The sequence below is a fragment of the Poecilia latipinna genome, unplaced genomic scaffold (genome assembly GCF_001443285.1).
Source record: "Poecilia latipinna isolate Pla-1442-1.1 unplaced genomic scaffold, P_latipinna-1.0 Scaffold503, whole genome shotgun sequence".
Taxonomy (NCBI): Eukaryota; Metazoa; Chordata; class Actinopteri; order Cyprinodontiformes; family Poeciliidae; genus Poecilia; species Poecilia latipinna.
Window position 1 is genome coordinate 95,427 of NW_015113119.1, and position 23,118 is coordinate 118,544.

The 23,118-nt window shown below is 40.5% G+C and overlaps 1 protein-coding gene across 1 annotated transcript in view; it reads left to right on the forward strand.

The window, feature by feature from the left end:
- The window catches only part of lhfpl2a (LHFPL tetraspan subfamily member 2a), a 46,331-nt gene that overhangs the window by 3,187 nt on the left and 20,026 nt on the right, over positions 1-23,118 (forward strand). The window contains exon 2 of the mRNA XM_015040261.1: positions 15,589-15,676. The gene's annotated coding sequence lies outside the window, so the exon portion shown is untranslated. The remainder of the gene's footprint in view (positions 1-15,588; positions 15,677-23,118) is intronic.

Genomic DNA, 23,118 nt, shown 5'->3' on the forward strand with positions numbered 1-23,118 from the left:
GATCCTGTTCAAACAAACCGCATCATCTGCTTCTTTGTGCCTCTTTGAATTTTAAGGGAAAGCTTTTGTCACAAGTCCAGGATCTTGGTTACGTTTATAGGGGCTGGTCAGTGCACGATTCCGGGATGGGAGACTATTTTGAGTGAATGATTTCAGCTAAATATCAAGCACTTCTTTGACTCCCTAATACCTACGGGTCTACAGACGGGAATGAGACCTGGGACCCGACCGGCGGCTGATTGAAACCAAAACCGAGACCACAGTGTCGCCATGACCAAAGTGTGAAATCCACTAATTGAATGTCTGCTCCTGTGGCAGAAAGGTTAACCTAAACGACTCCAGTCAACTGGAGTTAAACATCTGGAATGCAGTTTTTTTTTTTTTTTTTTAAGCAAAAACTCCACGGTGGATATCTTTCCATGGAAATGGACCTGATAACAAGGCTCATTCATTTGCATCACACGTCCTCAAACTACTGAGACGAGAGTTAGCTTCTGATTTTATTATAAGCACTTCTCCAGGTCATTAGCTCATCCCTTGGAAGTGTTTTTTGTGTCAATAAAACAATTAGCAAGAGAAGCTAGGGTTTTTTTTTTCTTTTCTTTTCTCATGGAACCTTCAAAACACAGTTTTTATGTTACCCGTAGGATTGTTTATTTGCTTGTAAAAGTGACGTAATGCCAGGAAGAGAACTCTTACTAATCCAGAGTTGGGTCACATTACGTCAATTTTTTTTTTCCTCTTAAAGGGTCTATGGAGAGTTTTTTCCACAGAGTTAAAAGCTGCTGTGTGTCAGACTTAGTTGTTTTTTTAATGGAATCACTTCGTAGAAATGACGCTTGACCTCTCAGACATCTGAGACACATTATTTAGTGTTTTGGTTCTCGTCCTGTTAAGCTGTCACAGTTTTTGTTCGGCTAAACTTAAAAGCAACTTTGCCGAATGATCTGACATAGGGTAGTTTGAAACTATCTTCTAAGATTATAGCAACACGTCAAACAGCGGTGGTTAAACAAGCTAGCAGCGAAAGCTAAGATGGATATAGTTTAGCTAGAAGCCTCACATGGGGATAGAAATGTTTGTGATTGGTGGCTTTCCATCTCTGACCACAGCCGGATCTCTGATTTGGGAATGACATCACACACTACGTGTGGAATACAATTTACATATGCTAACCGTTGTGCCCCATGGCTAATTTCTGTTAGCAATACAAGCACAACAACAATTGTTTGTTCGACAGTTTGCTCTCTCAAACACTCGAGATAAAATGAGATATTATAGATAGAGGGTCTTAAACTTGACACCCTTTTTATAAATTCTTCAGACTCTTATTTTGATGTAAAGAAAGAAGCTTTTTTTTTCTATTTTCCCTGGTTTGTGAACAGAGGCTACTAAAGACCTCTTGTTGGTCAGTCTAACAACACTCAGGCATAAAAAACATTGAAGGAGTTGCCACCCTGTTTAAATTAACAGAATGAGAGAATGCCAAAAACTAGATGACAAAAGTCTTCAGTCTGGTGCTTTGGTCTCAACCTTTAAGGACAATTTTGACTTTATAATTAATTTTATTTGCAATTTCTATTGTTTTATTTATTTTTTAAAATGTCTTCCCGCTTCAGGGTTAAATGCTCATTAGAATTTGAAGTTTATTGATCTTTGAGACTGTGTTCTTCCACTGATATACCATTATATTAGTTGAAAATGGTCTCGAAAGAAGAATATTAACGCAACAACTTCTGGGGCAATTTATTGTCCAGCAAACTTTGTCATCCAGCCCTGGTGGCGGCCATATTGGATTTTGAGGTTAGCAACTTCCGACGTCCCAAGTTGCAATTCCAACTCCCAAATCACAACTTCTTCACACAAACAGATCCCTGCATTTATGTGCGATGGCTCCATATAAATTAGCCAGCGTAGGAACAATGTCGCTGCGGGGAACTCCATGGAGGTCAAGACCTCGGCCTCATATATGTTACTTTGAGCCACCCGCTGACAATTAAATTGGAGTTGAGTGCAAAATTAACACGACACAATGGGTATATTATCGGGGGGATTTGGCACGATGAAATCAACCTGACTTATCCTTTCACGCAGTGACCTCTCCTCATGCCCTCGTGTTTCTTTCCTCGCACCGAAGCAGCCAATCCCGCCCCACCAACCCTCCGAAACCTGACAGAACTTTATTGCTCTCTATGCGTCCCAGCGCTCAAATGCAGCACTCCGAGCCAGTCATGCGCGCTGATTAGATTAGGCAGCCCTGGAGCTAATCACCCTCCCCTCTGCTATTCTTTACTACCCCCAGCCATTTCTTTTCTTTTTTTTCCCCTCTCCTTGGACTTTCCATGTCCTCTGTACTCCCTGCGGTTCGTGGAGATGAGTCTCCCCTCGGGGGGGAGTTGGGAGGTGGCGGTGGGAGAGAGGGTACACATCTGCCTCCAGCGGCAAAGCAGAGCTCTGTTTACAGGGAAACCAGCACGGTGGGGTCTTTTGCGATAACAAAGCCTCTCCCGAAACTTGCCTGAAGAGAAAGCGGTGCAAAAAAAAAAAAAAGAATGACTCGTGAAGGGGAGAGAAGGGAAGAAAGGAAGGGAGGGGCGTTTGGACCCTCCTGTGGGGTGAAATGAGGAGAAAATCTGAGAATCTTCAGCGGGATTTCTTTTTTTTGTTTTTTGTTCATTTGTAGCGGGCCGGGGGTCAGTCTCTGGGGAATGAACGGCAGACAGACGGTTGGTTTTGCAGCTGCACCTCCCCCTCTCCCCCTCGGCTCTATGTCTGGTCCCTGAGCGACTGCAGACTCGTTAAGCTGAACATGTTTGCATGTTCGTTTGAGCTCACGTCTCCGGTTCTCTTCACCGTTTTTTTTTTGTTTTTTTTTTCGTCTTTGCTGCGTCAGACACGTTTGAATATTGATCAAGCCGGACCTGGAGTCACTGGAGTCACAGCTGTATGCTAATGATGGAAGGGTTCCACCGGCCCACAATAGGCAGCCTGTGTTTGCGATGTGCGATAAGGCCCGTATCATATGTTCGCTTTGGCTCGGGTCATGGAAAAGGCTGCAAGCTGTGGGAACGAGATAGCGCTGAGCCGGGCTTTGTGTTCGTGTGACGGATGAGACGCAGTCATGACTCGCTTCGCGGCCGGCTCCCGGTTCGACTACAAGGAGATGATGAACGTCTAGCTCGTCCAAACAAATACTACAATGGCGAGCTGCCTTTTGGTGGAAGGGATAAGTTGTGTTTTGCTTTAAGAAGATTCAGTAACAACAAATTCTGGTTTCGAGGGGATTTTTGGCCATTGAGAACATTCTCAACGCTGAGCTGCTTAGATTTAAACAAACAACTCGGCATTTTCTCGACCAGCAGGGAGATTTTTCCCTCCGCCGAAATGACCATATAGTTGACATTTCGAGAATAAATTTGCTTAATGGAAAGACGCTGATTTAAAAAAATATATATTTTTTGGAAAAATATGTTTTGGCACTATTCTCCATTGACCGTATAATTTTGCAATTTCACATTTCGAAACTGCACTCGCTTAATGAAAACACACGGAGACTTTCTCTATCTTTAATTATCACAAGCAAGTGAAATATTGACTATGAGACGAAGAATTCGCTTTTTATACCCAAACCTGCTTTGGATTCACTTAATAAATTTGGCTAAACACAGCAAGTATTTTCAAAGAGTGACCTGAATCCTGATTTATTCACCTGAATTGATTAAATGGTGTTGGATTTTATTTTCCAATTGATACCTAGAAAATTATCAAAATTCTTTTTGATATACCAAACCTGCAGAATACTTTTTAAAGTTTCGCATCCAGAATAATCCACACATTCTTTTCCAGCAACAAATCTGAGTTCATTTGTTCAACTGAAGGATTGGATGTTTAGTTTATTGCTGAGTGGGCCATATATATATATATATATATATATATATATATATAATCTTTGGCCCCTTTTGAATCTTTTTGACTGGGAAATTTTGGCCTATTTCACAAAAAGTGATCTAAGTTCAAAGTCATACAAAGAAGTCAGAACCTAATAGTTTTTTGTCCGAATTCTAAAGTATAAAATATATAAAAAAAGAGCAAAAAAAAGAGCAACAGCTGGGTATTTTGTTTTCTTCAAATCAAGTCGAAATATGTTGGAATTTTTGGATCACAACATTGCAGTCCAGCTGCCTACTTTATCGTGAGGATTTCTCAAATGAATCCCTCTCTTGGCTCCAACACGGCGCGGTCGACATTCCTTTAACTTTCGCTCGTATTTACAGTTCAGTCCTGGCGCAGCGCTGTCCGCGCAGTCGGTGCCGATACGTTGTCTGACTTGGTTGCATGGCGAAAACAATACCTATAATTTGGAGAGGCAGACCTTTCATTATTCATTTTTACATCTGGTAGCCGAAGGTTATTAACATGCTCTCTAGCAATTTATTGGCTCAGCAGTTCTGGGTTTAATAGAGGTGAGTCAGGCTATAAAACAGGGCACTGGTTCAGCCTAATCCTGCTTAATATGCTGAGTACACTCTGAAAAAATGACAAATCACCTACTATTTTAAAAAAAAAGAAAACTCATCTTTTATGCATTCAACAAAAGGTTGAAACAACAGGATTTTCATTTCTTTGATGGTAACTATAATTGCCTAAATTGACCCATTTAATAAGCTATCTCACTAAGCTAATCTCCATTAGTGATTTTTGTTTGCTTCTTTTAGATTGTTTTTAATCATAATACTGTTAAAAATAACATTTTGAAAAACATTTATTTTGGAAATTTGTTGCCAGGAATATCAGGGATGTTTTGGAGAACGGGTAGAATATTGCACACACACTGAGGATCACCAAAGGAACATACCAATTGTCAATTACCCTCAGTAATACCATTTGGAAAGATTATAAAGATGTTATATATCTAACTGAACCAAAAATACATAAAACGCCTTAGTAAAACTTTTATTAAATCCTTTATAACTTCCTTGCTAATGTTTTCCTTTATCCTCCCTGTCAGACTGAGAGCTTCAGTCTTGCTAATGGTTGCTAACGGCAGGTGAAGGTGACGGTTTTGGTAACGTTTCCGAGGACAGAGTCGACCTCACCAACCGGTTCCAGTCATTGAACCTTGTTGAAGTGAAAGGTTAGATGAAACACCAGCAAGTCAGAATTGATGCAAAGTTGGATTAAGACATCAAGGCCATTTCCCAAAAGATGTAAAATTTGAAAATGAACTCTTAAAAATAAAAAAAATAATAAAAAAAGCGTTGCCGCCCCCAAACTCCGGGCCCTGGGCTACCATCCAGTCTAGCCCAGGTGCTGAGGACCATGTGTTTGTTACGGGAAGGATTCAGAGAACGAGTCGTTTCTTTGTTTACTTTTGTCATTTTGGGCGGTCTTCCTCAGCTCAGGGGAATTTGTCATTTGAAGCCTGAAAAGATTGTTTGCTGAATTAAAAAAAAACAAAAAAAAAACTGGAGTACGTACGTTTAAAATCCAGTTAGTCAGACGATGTGAAAACACAACACAATGAGAGAAATGCGGTCTTGTCCCAGGGGAGCGCGCCCCTCAATGAGGTCCTGACTTCCCCTGCCAACATGGCCGCCTGCCCCACAGGGCGCTCACTCTGATTGGTAGCTTCTTTTTAATGGCTGCCTTTGACCTCCATTCATTCACACATTAATCTGTTCATTTGTTGATTTCTCTTTCATTACACATTGGAAATATAATTCTCACTAAATGGGTTTAGCAAAAAACTTTAGCGTTTTATTTTGCCGTTGTCGTTTCTAGGCTAAACTGAAGGTTTTATTCAAAGTGTGAATTAAGTTGACAACTCAGGATTTCCTTTGGTCCTGCACTCAATCTTAAGTGAACTGTATGTTAATGGACTTTTGATCATTTCAAAGTAAAATAAAGTTAACTTTGCTTATCCCTGTTAGGATATCATCATTACAAATGCACTTTTGGCTCTTCAAAGTAAAAGCACTTCCTCATACTCATTCAGAAATTCAACATTCACCCTCATTTAACAACTTCACCCTTTTTCTTTCAGGTTGTGATTTATAACATAGGTGAGAACATGTTTCACATTTCGACTTAAATGTTTCAAATTAATATTTGTGTAGCATGCGACAGACTGGCAACCTGTCCAGAGTGACCCTGCCTCTTGCCCGGAACGTTAGCTGGAGAGGCACCAGCACCCCTCCTGACCCCACTAAGGGACAAGGGTGTAAAATGATGGATGGATGGATGGATGGATGGATGGATGGATGGATGGATGGATGGATGGATGGATGGATGGATTTGTGTAGTAGATTTTTTCTTCTCTCCTTGTAAATCATCTGAATCACAGAGAGAAAAAAGAGAAATGACTGAACATCATCTACTGCACAATACAGTTTATGTTATTAACTGGTGTGACCTACTTGAATGCAAAATGTTTCTTGTTCTTCAAAATGAAAGCACTTCCTGAGTCATCTATAAAAAGCATCTCAACACAAAAGGATATTTCTATAATGAAGTAATGAGACTCTACGAACATTATATGAATTATAGCAATAAGTGAAGGTTAAATGAAATTTTCTGAAAAAGACGATTCTTAAATTTTCACACGTTAACATCGACCTGCTATTGGTACTTGGTACCGTTTATTGGCACAGTTCTTTTCATCACCTTAACTGTGCTCAACATTGCATTCATTCTTGCCACGCCAGGGTTGGGAAGCGCTCAACCCCGTCGTGTAAACACGTAACCTGTGTGTGGTTAAACCTAATGTGGTTGGCCACATTAAAACGGGTTTTAAGCTAGCTGGGCAGTCGGATTGACGGAAGGAGAGGAGGAGGAGGAGGAAAAGATGAAGAGGGCTTTGTCTTTCAGACATAACACAATCTGGTGAACACGAGCCTGACCTCACACACACACATACACAACCATGCGTGGGTGAGGGATAATTTCATGCGCTTATGAACCCTGGTGCCTGCTATGTCCTATGTCCGTCATCATGTCTGGGATAGCTCTGGCTGGCGTCCAATCTGGAGAATTTCCCCTCCGGTTCACATTAAGAGGGCGCTCATTACACCTGTCTTGTGCTGTAGAGAGAAAGAGAGAGAGAGAGAGAGAAAGAGAGAGAGACTGACCCCAGTGGTGACTTCCCCACATCTAAACACACGTACAGCATGTTGGAGATAATCACTTCTGCTCCGAGTGATAAACACAGATCAGCCTGGCTGAGCTGTCTGCTGTGTCTCCCGTTGAGCTAACAGGCTAATCTGCAGACCGTGAGGTGATGTCATCGCTGCCTGTGGTTTACAGGCACGACACACTTGCATGCTTGTAGGCTTGTCATTGACGTGCACACACACACACACACACACACATGCACACTCGCAAACGTGTACAGAAATTGGATAGTCTGGTTAATTGTTGATTTAGCGCAAAGTGTGTAATCATTGTGCGCCTCGGGGAGTAAAACACCCCGTATTTTTAGTTTACAGGCCCAGAGATGTTTTAACACTTTAGCTGGTGTGATGGTTTTAGATGTGCTTTGTTGAAGGTTGGAATTAGAGGCTAGTTGAGAGAACACAGTACAACGGTAATTGTGTTTTTGGAGAAAAATTCGAGGTTTTCATCTCTTGGCGATTGATTTTAAGAAGCTACTTAGCGTCTATGGTCATATTTTCATTTTCATCTCATTTCATTTTACTTTTTATTCAATCCACTCGATAATAAATATGAATAGTTTATGTAATTACTAAAATGTACCATGAATTAAAAGGAGCAGAAAGAAAAAGAAACTTGTATCTGCCCACTATTCACATAAAAGAAAATTAGCTACTCAGCTTAGAAGACTATTACAAATTTCAAATACACAAACATACACAAGTGGATTAAAACATCAGCTTCACTTTCTTAATAATGATTTTAATATTTATTTTAAATGTAGACACAGATTTTGTTTGTTTTATCTGAATCTTGGAAAAATCTCAGTTCCTTTAACGCTGTATTTGTTTTCTCTTTTTACAAATCTGTTTGGAATATTTCAGTATCATCTCAATATTCAAAGGATTTTTTTCTCATCAAAGAGAAGTTCGACTCATAATTTGGCTTCTGCTGGCCTGCACCTTTGTCTGAAGTAAACTTGAAGATCTTGGTCATAAAGGCGTGTGCTTCAATACTGATTATTTGCTGCATCTCTATGTGAGAAGTTTGTTTTGAAGGAAAGAAGGAAATAGCTGTTGAGTTGAAACTTGTGCTGACAGAAGCAATGCATAAAGACTGCAGGTCGAAATTTCAACAATGTCTGATGGTAAATGTAGGAGGAACCTTCATCTGCTCAGTTGAAAAGAGACACCGGTATATGCTAATGATGCTAACATTAGCATCTGCTTCATTACTTCCTGTTAGTGTTAAACTAAATGGCTGCTTCATATGGTTTTTAAACATTTCAAGAGTCTGGGCTGTGTTTGACCACCTCTAGCCGAGAATCTAAAATACTTGGCTGAGCAAACTGGATAATTCTACGAAAGAAGTCGGACATCTTTAGCTCAGGAGTACGTGTTTAATTTAGCTATAAAGTTTGCAAACTGAAATCAATTTGTCGCTATTCTCAGACTGATGAAGGTCTTAGCTGGTAGACCTGATACCGTCCTTCCACTCAGCCGTCTGTGTTCAGCCTTCACAGTTGGGTGTCAGGGCTCTGCAAACAGGTGAAGACCTGGTGTGAACACAAACCAGCATTGTTTCTGCCTCGCTGTCGCCGTCACCGGGCAGAGCTTTGCCCCCCGGACTCCGAAGCGGAAGCCGCCTGTGGCAGCAGAAACTCAACAGTTTTTCCTTTTTCTCTTTGAAGCGCTACTGGCAGAGATTTCAAAGCCCCTCTTTCTTAGAGTTGGCTCCTAAAATAATGCAACCCAGCTGCTCAGCTGAGCAGAACCAGGCAATACTTATTACCCTCGACAGCAACTGATTTTTATATATCCTTTTTATGTTTTACCTTTACTGCTTGGACATTCCAGGCCTTTTTTTCTTCTTTTTTTAACACAACAACCAGACGAGGTCTGCTGTTTTGAAATGAATGGTGTTCAAACCTATTGGTTGTGTCTTTGTCAGTTCAAACCCATTTTCTGGTGCTGATACAGCATCAACTTTATGAAAATGTGAAGAGGCTGAGAATATTCAGGCCAGAGCCGGTCAGGTTGGAGGAGCTCTGCGCAGAACGCTGTGGTTCCTAATCAGTCCCAGTCTTATGATAGGAGCTCTTATGTAACACAGATCAAACAAACATCTACTGTGCAGATGTCTTCCTTTGGAGAATAATTAAAGCCCAGATTTAACTGTTCAGTGTTAAAATATTGAACTGAAACCAATGAAACAATAAAAACTGAAATTGAGGAAACATTTTCATTAACTAACAGAAATAAAAATGGCAATTAATGGGGAAAACTAATAAATGGAAGCACTTTATGTGCTTATAAAACCAAAACATAGTGAAATTATAGATGTAATATCCTTTGTTTTTGTTTTTGTGAATTTATTTATTAGCCTTTTTGACATTAAATAATTTAATACATTTTTTGAAAATGGTATCTTCTGTTGAGTATTCATTACCCAATAATACTTTGACCTTTTTGAATTCTGCACCTAAAGACTAACTTAAAGTATGAAAAAAACTAAAACTACGACTATATCTAATAAAAACTAAATAAAAACTGAACAATATTTACCTAATAATGACTAAAGAAGATTAGCAAACAAACTCTGAAAACTAACTGAATTAGACAAAATAAAACTAAACTGTAATAAAAAACCCCAAACTATCAGAAACCTGGTTCACACACAAACCTCAGTGAGCACCTGATTGTCGGCACTCATTAACCAATCACGTGCATTTGGTAATTTGTCTTAATTGCTCACCCTTAAAGTCGTCGGTGCTGGGAGAAGCGATGTGGCCGCTTCCTGACACCTGCGTGTGCGGTGCACTCTGACCTGAGGGATGAAGCATCTGAGCCGGGTTTTTTAATGAGAATGCTCCGTGCTCAGGCTCACATGCCTCTTATTACAAACCCACAGACCAAACGAGCCAACAGAGGATGGGATCAACAAATAAAGAACAGCTTGTCGTGTTTTCTTTTCAACCTTGCCAGACGCAGCGGTAACCCATGACTTCAATTAGACAGTGTCCACATTTGGCTGCTTCTTGTTTGTTTACGGAAACATTTGAATAGTTTAATGTTTGGGATTTGGTTTATTTTTCGCTGGCTGCGTTTCCATTGCAAATGTGCGCAAAACCTTTTTCGATATCCTGCTGTTGTCGGAAAAAGAAAAAACATAATTTCGCAATTGCCATATTTCCATTAAATAAATAAAATTTACTTTTAGTGCAGTTAAAGTTCATCTGCATCATCTTCCTACCACTTCCTGTTGTCTTCTTCGTCTTTTCCGCTAGTAGTAACATCCGGTAGTTGATGCGAAAAAAGTGTTTCCATTACACTTTTTCTGGCGTAAAGAAGCTTTTTATCGAAATTGCCTCGTTTCCTTTAAGCAAATTTATTTTCGTAATTCCAGTTTGCAGAATTATATGGTCAATGGAAATGCTGCTAGTGAAACAGAGATTCAACACTCAGCCTGGTAGCTGAATGCTAAACGTCGAAGGCAATTCTTCAAAGACAGTCGTACAGGGCTTCATCCAGTCCAGAGGACCCCAAAGATCTTTGCATATCATTCAACCGTTCCTGCTCACATTCAGATGCCGATGGTTGTAACTTGCTACATTGTAGCCACAGCTGCCCTTTTTGCAGCATGACAGAAACGAGGCTGCCACGCACCAGTGGAAATCAGAATAATGGCTTATTCCTGTAGCCTTGATGTTGCTTCGCACACGCAGGAGACATATTGATTATTAAACTTGAAGAAACTCCAACTTTAGCAGTGGTTACCTTTGATTTTTAGTTCCAACACTTTTAGCCTAAAGGTGATGAGAGATACTATGGAAATATACATTAATTGTCAGTCCAGATTTGATCAGTTTTGGTATTTTTGATCATTATTAAGAGTTCATCGAGTGGATTTCAGACTCTTTAAAAACCTGTGAGCTTTGGGTAAGCAGTGACAGAACTGAAAAATATGCAAACTTTATCCTTTAGCTGGTTGTGTTATTGATAGAGTTCTAAGAAATCATTGTACATGTCTAGTTTTTCTACCAAGGACCAAAAATACTTCCAGAGGTAAAGATTGAAACACGCCATCTTTTGAAGACTCCGAGAGTCTTCATCAACTGAGCCTGTCAACACAACAAAGCAACTTAGTATTTACTTCCTTTCCCATTTCAAAATAAGAGGCTCAAACATAGATGCAGTGTTAATAGTTTACTCGTACTGCACCATAACCTAGAACTCAAAAAAGTCTACTTCCAAGTATAAATCAAACCACGGACGATTGGAGATGTTGAAGAAACGTACAATGAAATTGCACAGACTCCAACTATTAAGTAGTCCGAATCATTTACTTTGCCTTGAACATTTATTCAAAGTGGTACCTAAAATACCAAATGAGCTATTTTGGTAGAGCAATAAAGCAGCATATCATCATCCTACAACTTTTAGCATATGGCGAACCCAATGGCGATTGCTAATCTTTCAAATTGTGCAAACGGAATAACTATGTTATTAAATGGGCTCCCTAAAACTACTTCACTGAAAGAAGGCAACCCCTTCCAGTCAATTCCCTGTTTCCCAAAGTCCTTAACCACTATAAGAAAGACCCTTTTGTGGTGAGCCTGGCTGTGGAGAACATACCTCCAGTCCCCACATAAGAGTCGATCTCCAGCTGTGGAAGCGGCTCGGCAGCTGAACTCCGCCGCCTGGTATCCAACAGCTCCTACTGAGAGGCATTGCTGGGTTTTATGCACGATGGGGCATTTTCTGGCATCACTTGAGAGAGCAAAAATAGTAGTCGGATTGTAACACTCGGGGAGAAAATCCTCTCAGCTGTGGCAATTTGGAATATAACCAACAAAGATTTACGCGGCCGAGGTTCCCTTGAGGTCAAAAGTATGCTCACAGCACATGGCGAGAGGGAGAAAATAGTCTGCAATTATCTTATTTTTCATTCAGACTTTGCAGTCGTGTCCTTTTGTTGGATCCAATCGGTACAACGTGCTTTTCTTTCTGCCTGCTTTCTTAATTACAGAAAATGGCCAACTAATGAACCAAATCACAGCCAACGTGCTATCAGTGTTGGTTTTATGGTTGCGTGACTGGCGATTAAGAGCCCCTGCTGGCATCGGTTTATTGGCCTAATTAATGTCGCAGTTCTCTGACGGAAGCTGTTGTGCAAATAATGTATTATTCAAGGTTTTGTGGTAAAATGGTGTTTGTTTTTCCACTGTTTGGGCCTTTTTTCGTATTGCTGGTTGGATAGATTTTGGTTGTATTATGTTTGTTAATCGCAGCGACAGGCTCGATTAAAAACGAGGCACGCAGTTGGCGACTGGAAAAATATCCTTTTCTTATTATTTCTTCTGTTTAAAAGCATTTGACTAAGTCTTAAGGGATATACTTTATAATTCAACACATATCTGAACACACAGTGCAGATATGCCATGCCTGTGGATTAATAATACTAAAAACAAACAAGGTAGTGCAGTATATCAGCAAACCAAGTGGCATGCAAAGGGTAAAAGTGTCTTTATTTCCATTATTAGAGTTTAAACTAGGTTTGGAACAAATGACACGAGGCTTGAACTGGATAAAAAATATTGTTTTTACTTATTGTTATCACCTCTGCGATGACATCACAAATAAATTACTTGTTAATGGACTTGTAGTTAGACATTTTTCCAGTTTTCTCCAATCTGTTAAACTTAAAATTGGTTGTTTTGTGACATTTGTGGAATATCTAGTAAATGTAACATTGGGTCTAAATTTCAGAAAGAAATTAAACTACGTTTTTGAGTTAGCTAAGTTATTAGGTACCACTTTTTTTTGTGTATATTCAGTTGAAAATAATTTGATTTACATAGTAGCAGTCAAAGTCTGTTCTTTAACCTCTTCAGCGTGTTAACGGGTTCATGAATAATTGAAAAAAACACTTCCTCTCCGCCGTGTTGTCCTGACCATTTAGCAGCTGTTGCTTTGGCTCTGCTGAAATGTGTGCATGCCTCTTGGGAATAAGTTGTTTCCCCGTGTCTCGCTGCAGCTGAGTTATGGTGCGTTCACATGCATAGCTTTTTGCAGATGATGTAACCAGAAGCCAAGGAGAGATTAATGAGATATCCTAAATGGCTGGATAGACAAATACATTTCACAATGTTGAGCTTAAACAATGTAGTTGTGTTTTTGGGGGTTTTTTGCTAAAGGAGTCAATGACTGATTGAACTTTCTTTTCAACCAAGTGTTGATACTGAGATATTACCCTTGACGCATTTTTCAGTAATGTCATTTGTTGATTTCTTTCACCTGAGGGTTAACTAGGCTAAGTGCTTGTTCTTGATGGACAATATGCTTCAGAAGACTTCAGAAAGTCTTGCAGAATGGGAGGAAAGCAATCAGCCATTAGTCAATTGACCGCAGCTTGATATTTGTGTAGCAGGGAGAGGAACTGGAATCTTCTGGTGACAACAGAAACATGTTTGTGGCTTTTTGTAAACCCCAAACTTCTGATCCACTTTTGTTTTTTGTAACATTCACTAGCTGTCAGGATGATTAAGACATACACTTTGTTACTACTTGGTGCTCTTTGGGTTCCTTGAACTTTGTTTGGCTTTTTTAAAATCTTAGAAATTATATTTTGTTTGGCGAGACTATGATAAGCTATAAACATCCAGCTGACACACAACAGGCTTACCATTTATGAGAATCCTAATACCCTAATGCTTGCTCTTGGTTTTGGTTTAGTTTCTCTGTCAGTTCATGTCTAAGGCTGCTAAATCTTCCACAACAAGCTGCTAACTTGGCATCCAACATGTTGCAGAACATTGGATATGTTACAGTGGATTTGTAAGCTGTACTGATTTTTCATAAATTTCACTTGTTTCAAAGTCATGATAACACAAATAGCATTCCTTTCTGCAGAACTTGTGTAAAAATACACTGTATATTTAAGCTAGCACAAACCAATTTCCCTCCATCCAACATGCACTGTTTTGTGATAATGTTCTGATTTTTGCTCTAATTTTCCGACTTTTACATCTTTTTGAATATTCCAGTCAAACAAAATTCTTTATAGCAAAATATAAAAAATAAAAAGCACATTTGAATTAGCTAGCTTAAAGTATGGAGACACAATACAAAGATGTTAGCCTAGTTAATATTTACTGGCAGTATGAGTAGACCTGCTGGGTCCTGATAAACAACACATACAGAAACTGCAATATGCTGTTTACTTTTGTTTTTTGTTTGCTTTTGCTACCCAGCTTATAGTTGTAAGCTGTTGAATTTTCCACAACAGTTTGCTAGCCTAGCCTTTTGTGTGAGAGGCTAACACAACTTTCAGGATTTTGCTTTATTTATTTATTTTTTTTGCAACTATTAGAATCTGCTTCAACATATCAATAGAATGAAAAGTATTCAGAAAAGAAAAAAACCTCAAATTCACAGCGCTGACTTAAAGCATGGTGAGCTAATATTAAGATGCTAGGCTAACTGGGTCAGAGCAGCACTGCAGGCTCCTTGGGATCAATTTGGTAAAATGCCTTTGATTCACAGCAGCTTTAGATTTATCTGGAATTATGTCTTTGGACACCAAATCCATATAACTTCAACATCATGTTTTATTCTGACCTCATCCAGCTCACGTCGTAAGGTGCTGAATGATCAATAAGCTGCTAACTTTTGATATCACATGTATTGCGAAGTAGTACCGACTAAACAGATCCCTGCTGCAGCTGGAAACAATATAACCTGCGATAACTGAATCCAAACAGCAATTTTGTGAAGCAGAAAGCTGAAACTTACTCATAAGGGAAAGACATAATGAAACTACAACCTTCTATTGGTTCATTATCCCTGGAGGTCAGACCTTTCAAACTACATTCAATCACTTTGTTTTAATGGTTTAACGATATTGATGGAAACTGATTTAAACTGTTCCGAAGGGGCCGTCTCCGTATTTTGTAAATTCAATGTGACCACAAGCCTACTTCTGCTGGACGTCGTCCATAGTCTCAGTATAGTTTCAACTAGGCTGGTTTTAGGACACAAACAATGCAAGCGTTCACAATCAAGCTAAAACTACATGAGTTAATCTAGCAGATTTAACGTTTTTGCTCCATGGATCTAAAGTTGGCCATCAGCCAGTGACTTCACACCTCGGTTCCTCGCAGATCCAACGCAAACTTTTACGTCGCGCTCTACATTATGCAACTTTGTCCTAACGAGCGTCGCAGACGTCAGCGTCTGCTCGTGTTTTTATGGACATGTGAAACAGTTTAAGTTTCTCCAGGTGCAGCTTCTTCCCTGTGACATGTTTAGATGGAAAATACCAATGAGCAATGAGAAAAGGATGCTTGTTACTGCTGGAGAGCCAGCGATGACTAAACTCTTGGCCTCTGGAGATGGTATGGTTTTGTCGTTTGGACCCAGAGCTCTTTTCTCTCTTCAGGTTGGGCAGCATCAAGAGACGAGACTTACATCATCTGGCTTTAACCGAAGAGGCTTGCCTGCTTTCACTATCAGATTCCACACAAGAGGTTGGTGTTTCACCCTCTAATGTCATTTTGCACTATATATGTCTTTGGTAAGAATTTGTAAAATATCTGAAAGAAAAAATTCATCTTTTGTCGCCAAAGCACAATTTCAGACTGAAGGTTTTAGAAACCTTAAGTTTTAGGGAAGGAGTCAACTTTTTGAAAAACTCACAAGCTGCGTTTCCACTGACCGTATAGTTGCGCAAATTGGAATTACTAAAATTAAATTTGCTTAACAGAAACACGCCAATTTTGGGAAAACCGTCCCCCCCAAAAACGTTTTTCAATGAAAAGTTTTTGGAAAACTGCAACGGAGACACTTTTTTTCACATCATCAACCGGATGTTACTACTGCTGGAAGAGATGAAGAAGACAACAGGAAGTGGTAGGATGATGTTATCGTGGCATGTTTTTTTAATGACTTGTTACCTGAACAAACTTCTTCACATGTAATGTTTTTATTGCATTTCTCATTTCATGGAGACATCACAACTGTGAAATTGTGTTCAACATTGGCGGAATATCGACAAAGTTTTGTGCACACTCGTAATGGAAACATAGCTAAGATTTTATTTCTGTTGGAAATGTCTTTGTATTTTATAGTTCATGATGATCTCTTGGAAGAGAAACAGGCCTGCAGCATCATAGATGCTGCAGGCCTGTGATGCTGGCCTGCAGTGGAACAAAGGACAGTGGGCATAAATGTCCTTTGTTCCACTTAAAGTTGCACCTGAGATTTGAATGACTTGAATGACTTTACTCAAATTAAAGTACATTTTCTCTAAACCATTCAATGTAAGATTATACTAGTGCAACAAAGAGAAACGTTTAAGGTGTCCATATTTCTGCTGGTAAGTAGGTTTCCGACTGGCCTGTGAGTCCAGAGTAAAGCTTTTCCTTTGGAGAAAGACGATACAAAGGCAAACACAGCTTCCTGCTATTCTTGTGATGATAATATTGGGGTTCCTGACTCTTCCTCCAAGTGGAAATACCATCTGTTCCCGTGGCCTCAATGGTTCTAGCACATGTTGGCCAACATCCGTCTGCCTACAAAGTCTCTCACTTACAGTCAGTCCAAGCTCAGACTGTCAGTGAAGACATTATCTTTGTATTGTAGCCATTTTATCATAGCGTCTTAGCAAGTGGCCTTGCACCTAGCCATTTCTGTTTCCAAAGGTACGTTTTCAGTGGAATACTTTTAATATCCTCTGTGAAAAGGTTTGCGAATGACCAGGGTTTGTGTTCCACAGGAAAATCTGCAAATACTGAACCACGAACAGGCTGGAGAGCTGCTGCATTTGGTCACAGTGGCAAGAATTATGATAAGAAAAGTAACGCATTAGCTTAGAAAATCAACAACACCCTACTATTGCTGAGCATGGTGATGGCAGCATCATGTTGGGGGTGTTTTTTTTAGCTGATTCTAATGCTCTGCCATAGGGAGGAAAATTATTCTTCAAGTCCAAACATCAAAACTCTGACTTTGGGTATTTGTCCTCTGAAGTTTGTTTTCAGACAGCCTGTTTTTTGTTTATTCCTCGTCTCTCATAAAACCTCATATTTTACACCGCCTTGCAAAGCTAATCTAATGACCCATATAACATGACTCAACTGGGGCTCCTGTACTCCTCACTAAGGCTTCAAATCAATTGTGTGTATTTATCTGGCGAATAAAGAAGTAGTGGGGGGTGTTTTTGACATATAGAGTGAAAACAATGGAGCTGGAAATAATGAGCAGGGCCACCTGTGAAGGCCATTGAATTGGAAAGCCCCCGGCTAACATAACAAACTGCTAGTTTGTTGGGAAACGTCGTGTCAGCAGCTCCCTTCCTGTTATCTCGTCCTTGTTGCAATGTTCTGGTTTCCATCTTCGTCTTATTTCTGTCACTGTTTGTCGTCCAGGTGATATCTTAGTTCATTTATTCATCAAACATAACCCCCCTCACCTCACCTTCCGATATTATCGCCTCTCTTCGGACTCATTTTGTGGCTGTGGGAAACCGCCGTGGTATAATCTGACACGGACAAGTTTCTGTCAGGTTTTCGTGAAAAGGAGCTTGACCGATTCGACACTTCAACACTCGCGTCTTTGTCCGCAAGCCATTGTGCCTCCACGACTCACTTTACTCCCCCGAAACCAGCCTAACAATAGCAACACACTTCTCCTTTGCTCACATCCCCATCCCATCTCCTTATTTGTCCTCATACCTTGTCTCCCAATGTCTTCTTATTCTAGAGTTTCTTTGCTGAGAGCAGGGATAACATCAGAAAGAGAGAGAGACGGTGTTGCCAATGCTTTTCAGCAGTGCTTACTTTTTGATTTGAAGCAGAGGACCAGGTTGAGCCCAGAGTGACCCCCTCTACCTCCCCGGGAGCGTTCGGATGAAGCAGGCTCAGAGAGCTGCGTTTGCGGGGGAGTTTAGCTTGTTTTGTGCTATTGTGGGAAACTCCGTTGGGAGCAGGAAGGTCAGAACTACGGGGAAGTTAGGATTAAACTTCGCTCTCCCCCGAGCAGAAAACAAAGGGAAAACAACACACATAGGGCCAAACGCTGAGTCCGTCCAGCTTAGTGGAGTGACTTTTTTTTTTCCCTTCAAATTTGGGCCAGAAAAATAGGATTTAAAGTGGAAGGACTCTTTTTGTTGTTTGTGGCCCCCTGAGGGCAGTAAGCAAGGCACAGGCGGGGTTGGTCACAGCTAAGCATAATGGAAACAGTGTTAGACCTGAGGGCCTCGAATACTTTGACTCCTTGACATAAGGGAGTGTTTGGGGTCCTCAGGGCTCTTCAGTTAATCAGCTGTCAGAGCAAAGATGTGTCAAGAATTTCTTAAAGGGGCAATATTATGTGTTTTCCAGACGCATAGTGCCATTTTACAATTAAGTAACTATGTTAACTTCAGTTGTTATTAAAATGCTGTGCATATAAAATATGACTTAAAAGAAATTAGACTTCCTAATTTAGCACATTGAAATTGGGCCTCTGTCTCTTTAAGAAACTCCTGCTCTTTCTGAAACTCTGCCTTCAGGAAGTTATTAAAACATGGCTCCTCTATTAACCCTTCAACATTTTTACCAGGGTTGCTCTGAGCAGTAGTTTGTATATTGAGTTCAGCAGATGTACAGTTCCACCAGGTTTTTGCTAATTGCTGCTGGCTAGTCTGAAGGAGCTGAGAGGTGGAGTCGTGACGGAGGGCTGCTCTGTGAGGCAGAAGCTCAGAAGCTGCAGGTTCCACAAGGAGCTGCGTCTCAAAGGCGGAGCTAGGTCCACCCAGGTGTCTCGCACAGCTGAATGGTTGCCACAGGAGTTTAAAGAGTTTCTCAAACATGTATGAAAGAACACATGCAAGAGGCAATAATATTATTACCTTTTGCATATATTATTAATATTATAAAGCTCAAAAAAGTCAATTTCACATAATAGTTCCCCTTTAAATGGACTTTTCACATAGTAACATATTATCAATTTAACACAATGTACAATCAAGCTGTCAATAACCTCAATATCTTTGTTTGAAAATTATTCAATCTTCTGCCAAAACTGAAATCTCACCATCCATGTTGCATCCATTTCAAAGATACTTTGAAATACTCGTACTGGTAGTATATACATTTACTTTGATGAAACAAAATGCTAATTTTATAGCATAGATGGGCTCTAAGACAGTTAACCTTAAAAAAAAAAAACTGAAGAATTTGTGTTGTCGACTATTAGGAAAAGGTGCAATGCGCAATAATATTAGTGAATTTTGCCATAGTGATATGATTTGCAATAAACAGTGCATTGTCATATATTTTGTATGTCTCTTTATTTGAGGGTAAAATAAAATGTGAATTGTTCAGCAGCAAACATGTAGCTTCCCCTCCTGACTGTAAATGTTGATCAGTCATTTTCCTATGTGGTTATTTTTATCAAAATAAATTACATCAGGTGAAAAACTAGTGAATGACAAGAGCCATAATAAACTGACACCCTTCAAGCGAGCTCTGACATTCTGCAACAATGAAACGGGCCAATTAAACCCAGTTTTCCCGCCTTTTTGTGGCTGCCATTTTGAAATGCCAGCTACACTCTTGATTTTTGCTCCATGTTTTCAAAGTTTAACATCTGCTTTACAATTATTCAGCAGCAAAAGCTGACACGCGAGCGGAAAATATCACATCATTGGCATGAAGTATGCTGACACAGCGTAAAATGTTAACCTGCAGTGTTAACCTGTTGTTGATAGCCCAGCCGGGTTTTCAGTTGCCTAGCAAGACTTGCGTGAACATCTCCTGTAGTTCATCACCACAGTGAAGCAAGCTAGATGCTAACATAAACACGCTCACAGGTTTAATACACCAGATCCTTGCTTGAGAAGGTGAAATGGCAAGCTGCGATGCTACTTGACATGCTATCCCTTAACAAGTGCAAACCAGCCAATCCAGGAGCGCATTTTTACCTTTGGCGCCAATTGGCTGTTACCACAAGATTGGAGTCAAGAAAGGCTGTAGATGTTAGCTTCTGTGGTAATGCTAAGACGGTTTTCACTGTATGTGTCAATGTACAACCTATGAAGGTATATCTGGTTTTTAAGCTATTAAAGTTTGTGTATTTTGGTCCCAACCCCCTGCGTATAGCTTGGCTCTACTGTAGATGTGTTTTGCTGATGAGGTATTACCTAAAGTATTGTTTTAACCTAATTAAGACAGCATCAAGATGTGTTGGTAGGTATTTTAAGGAGTTATGTTTTGCTTTCTTGCCATCTTGCTCCGTGTCCCATCGTTATCTCCCTCTCTCTCCTTCTATCTCTGTGATGGATGTCTGTGCTGCTGCTGCTGCTGCTGTGGCTCCACCTCCTTAACCCTCGGCTCAGACATCACAAGTTGATATGTAGCTGCTCACTGATGCCGTACAGATGGTGTCAGAGTGGGGAGAGGCAAACAGCAAAATGATCTCTGGGCAAGAAGTCGCCGGGACCTTTCTCCGTCTGTGGCGGAATTGGCTGACCACCCACTTTGAGGCCGGAGGGGGAAAAAAATATGTCAGATGGTCTTTTGTTTTGTGCCTCCTTCCTGCGCGGGCTCATTGGACTGTGGGTGTTTTCGGTCAGTGTGAGGAGATGAGGCATTGTTGACCTTCCTCCTTCAGAGGCTTATTTGAAGGTTTCACCCCCCTCCTCCTTCTCCACCTCCTCCTCCGCATCCCTGAGGAGAACGACTCCTGCTCCCTGTCAGCTCTCAACCGCTCTGACATACAGTTGGTCGGACTGCATAAACAGATGTTTTCAGGGGAGACAGTAACCATATACTAAAAGATAAAAGAGAAATATTCATGTTCCCCCCCACTTAGATTCATGTGTGCAGTTTTTATTATGTACCGTGTAACTGTACTGTAAAACAAGACTTGTGGGATACGTGAGATTGTTTTCTCTACAAGTCCTCCAACTATTCCTCACAGTCTGAGGTGTTTTTCCTTACTTGCTCCTCCGTGTTGGACGGGTACGCCCCACCCCTCTGGCAGGTGTACTCCCTAAAGGCCCGAAAAGCTACACTGTGGGTCTGTCCAACACTCGTGTGCTCTGTTTCTTTCCCACGCTCCTGTCCTGCAGGGATTTTCTCACCTTCGACACATCTGCACGTTTATGAACCCTTGTTGGTTCATAAATTAAACACGGTACACAGATAACACTCCTACGCTAAGATATGTCGGACTGTAACTTCTACCGGCAGGAGAGCGTAGCACAAAGGTGACGGAGTTTGAAATAAATATGCAGTAAGTGCTTTGAAAAAAAGTATTATTATTATTATTATTATTATTATTATTATTATTATTCTGTGTTGTACTACGTTTTTTTCACATTTGCCCAGGTTGGGTTGGAGAATTTTCTGTTGTAAAAAACGTAAATCGTCGTTGCTCAGGTTGTCGTCATCTGATGTGAAAACTACAACAAAAACACAGCTGAGTAATGAAGTACAGATTCCCTCCTCAGAATTTCAACCAAAAAAAAAAAACTTTTTGAAATCAAAAGCTGACAGAGGGGCAAAAAGATGCTAATGCTAGTTCTACATCGGATGTGTCCAAATTCAGAGGCACCGTTCTTGGTCAACCTAGTCGACTGCAAATACCAAAACTGAGTGGCTTGAACAAGAAACGCAACTAAAATCACGTGTGAATAAGTGTTGGGGAAGTTTGATTATGTTCAGAGAGACGTAGACGGAAAACACGAGAAATACAAATTGACGTTCGAAAGGACTTATCAGTTGCCTTTTGTGATGACGCCAGTGGCACATGGAAGCATGGTTGTGGCAGGGTACATTTTCTTTACATAGAATAATTATAAATACATGAATAAAAAAAATGTGTGACCTTTTTATATGGCTCTCTAGGTGGAAAACTACACATAAAGTGAGTTTAATTGATTTGACAGAAAATCCTGGCGAGTAGCTTTAAATTCTATTTACATCTGTGAAGCTTTGCTCTGTCTGTGTGCCACCCTTACATAAATACGGCTTTAAATTACTATAAGAAAAACATGTGCATTCTGAATCACTTCTTTTATTGTAACAACAATGATTAAAAGGAACATCCAGCTTGACTTGATCTGTAGGTTCGGTTAGATTTTTCTTCTTCTTCTTCTCTTCCTGTGTGTGTATGTCAAACATCTGTCTCCATGTGGCGGCTGATGGGTTCTTGACGGGGCCAGATGTGCTGCAGCAGCTTCCCTCTGCGCGATTCAAACTCAACTCAGACCTCAATGACACCGCAGACGTGTAGCACCGAGGAGCAGATTTGTCGCTGCGTATCTGTTGCTGGAGGTTTTCTGAGGAAACGCCAAACGGAGCTGGAAGGAGACGCAGCGAGGACATTCACTTTAAATTAAGTCCCGGCAGGACGGCAGACGCTCCCTTTGTCTCAACTGCTGTGCTGTTTTGGGAATTTGTAAAGCAATTGTCATCCGATTTCCCTTCTCAAAAGAAAATGGAAACTCCGTAAGCTCTCGGAGGAGTTCATGACTGAATCGATCCATATGGTTCCATAAATCCTTCTTGCCGCTCCGTCTCTTGGTGTCCTCGGGGCGGCTGGGCCGAGGAGCGATGCAACACGGGCGGGCAGGCCGATTGAAAACACGTGGCAATAAAAACCTCATTGAGATATCTGAGGAATGTCCGGAAATATTGTTTAGACACGGGCCAAAACAAAGCTTTTGGTTATGCTGGTTTCAATTTTTGCTCTTTCTAAAGTAGTTTTTCTTTCTGTCTTGAGCATAAATTTGGTATTGGGTATATTAAAAAACCCTGAATTTACAGTAACAATAACCATAACAATCATTTTCATGGATGTGCTATGGTGGTGCAGGGGTTAAGCACAACCCACACATGGAGGCTTTAGTTCTCGACATGGCTGTCGCAGGTTCAATTCCCAACCTGGTGACCTTTGCTGCATGTCTTCCCTTTCTCTCATTACC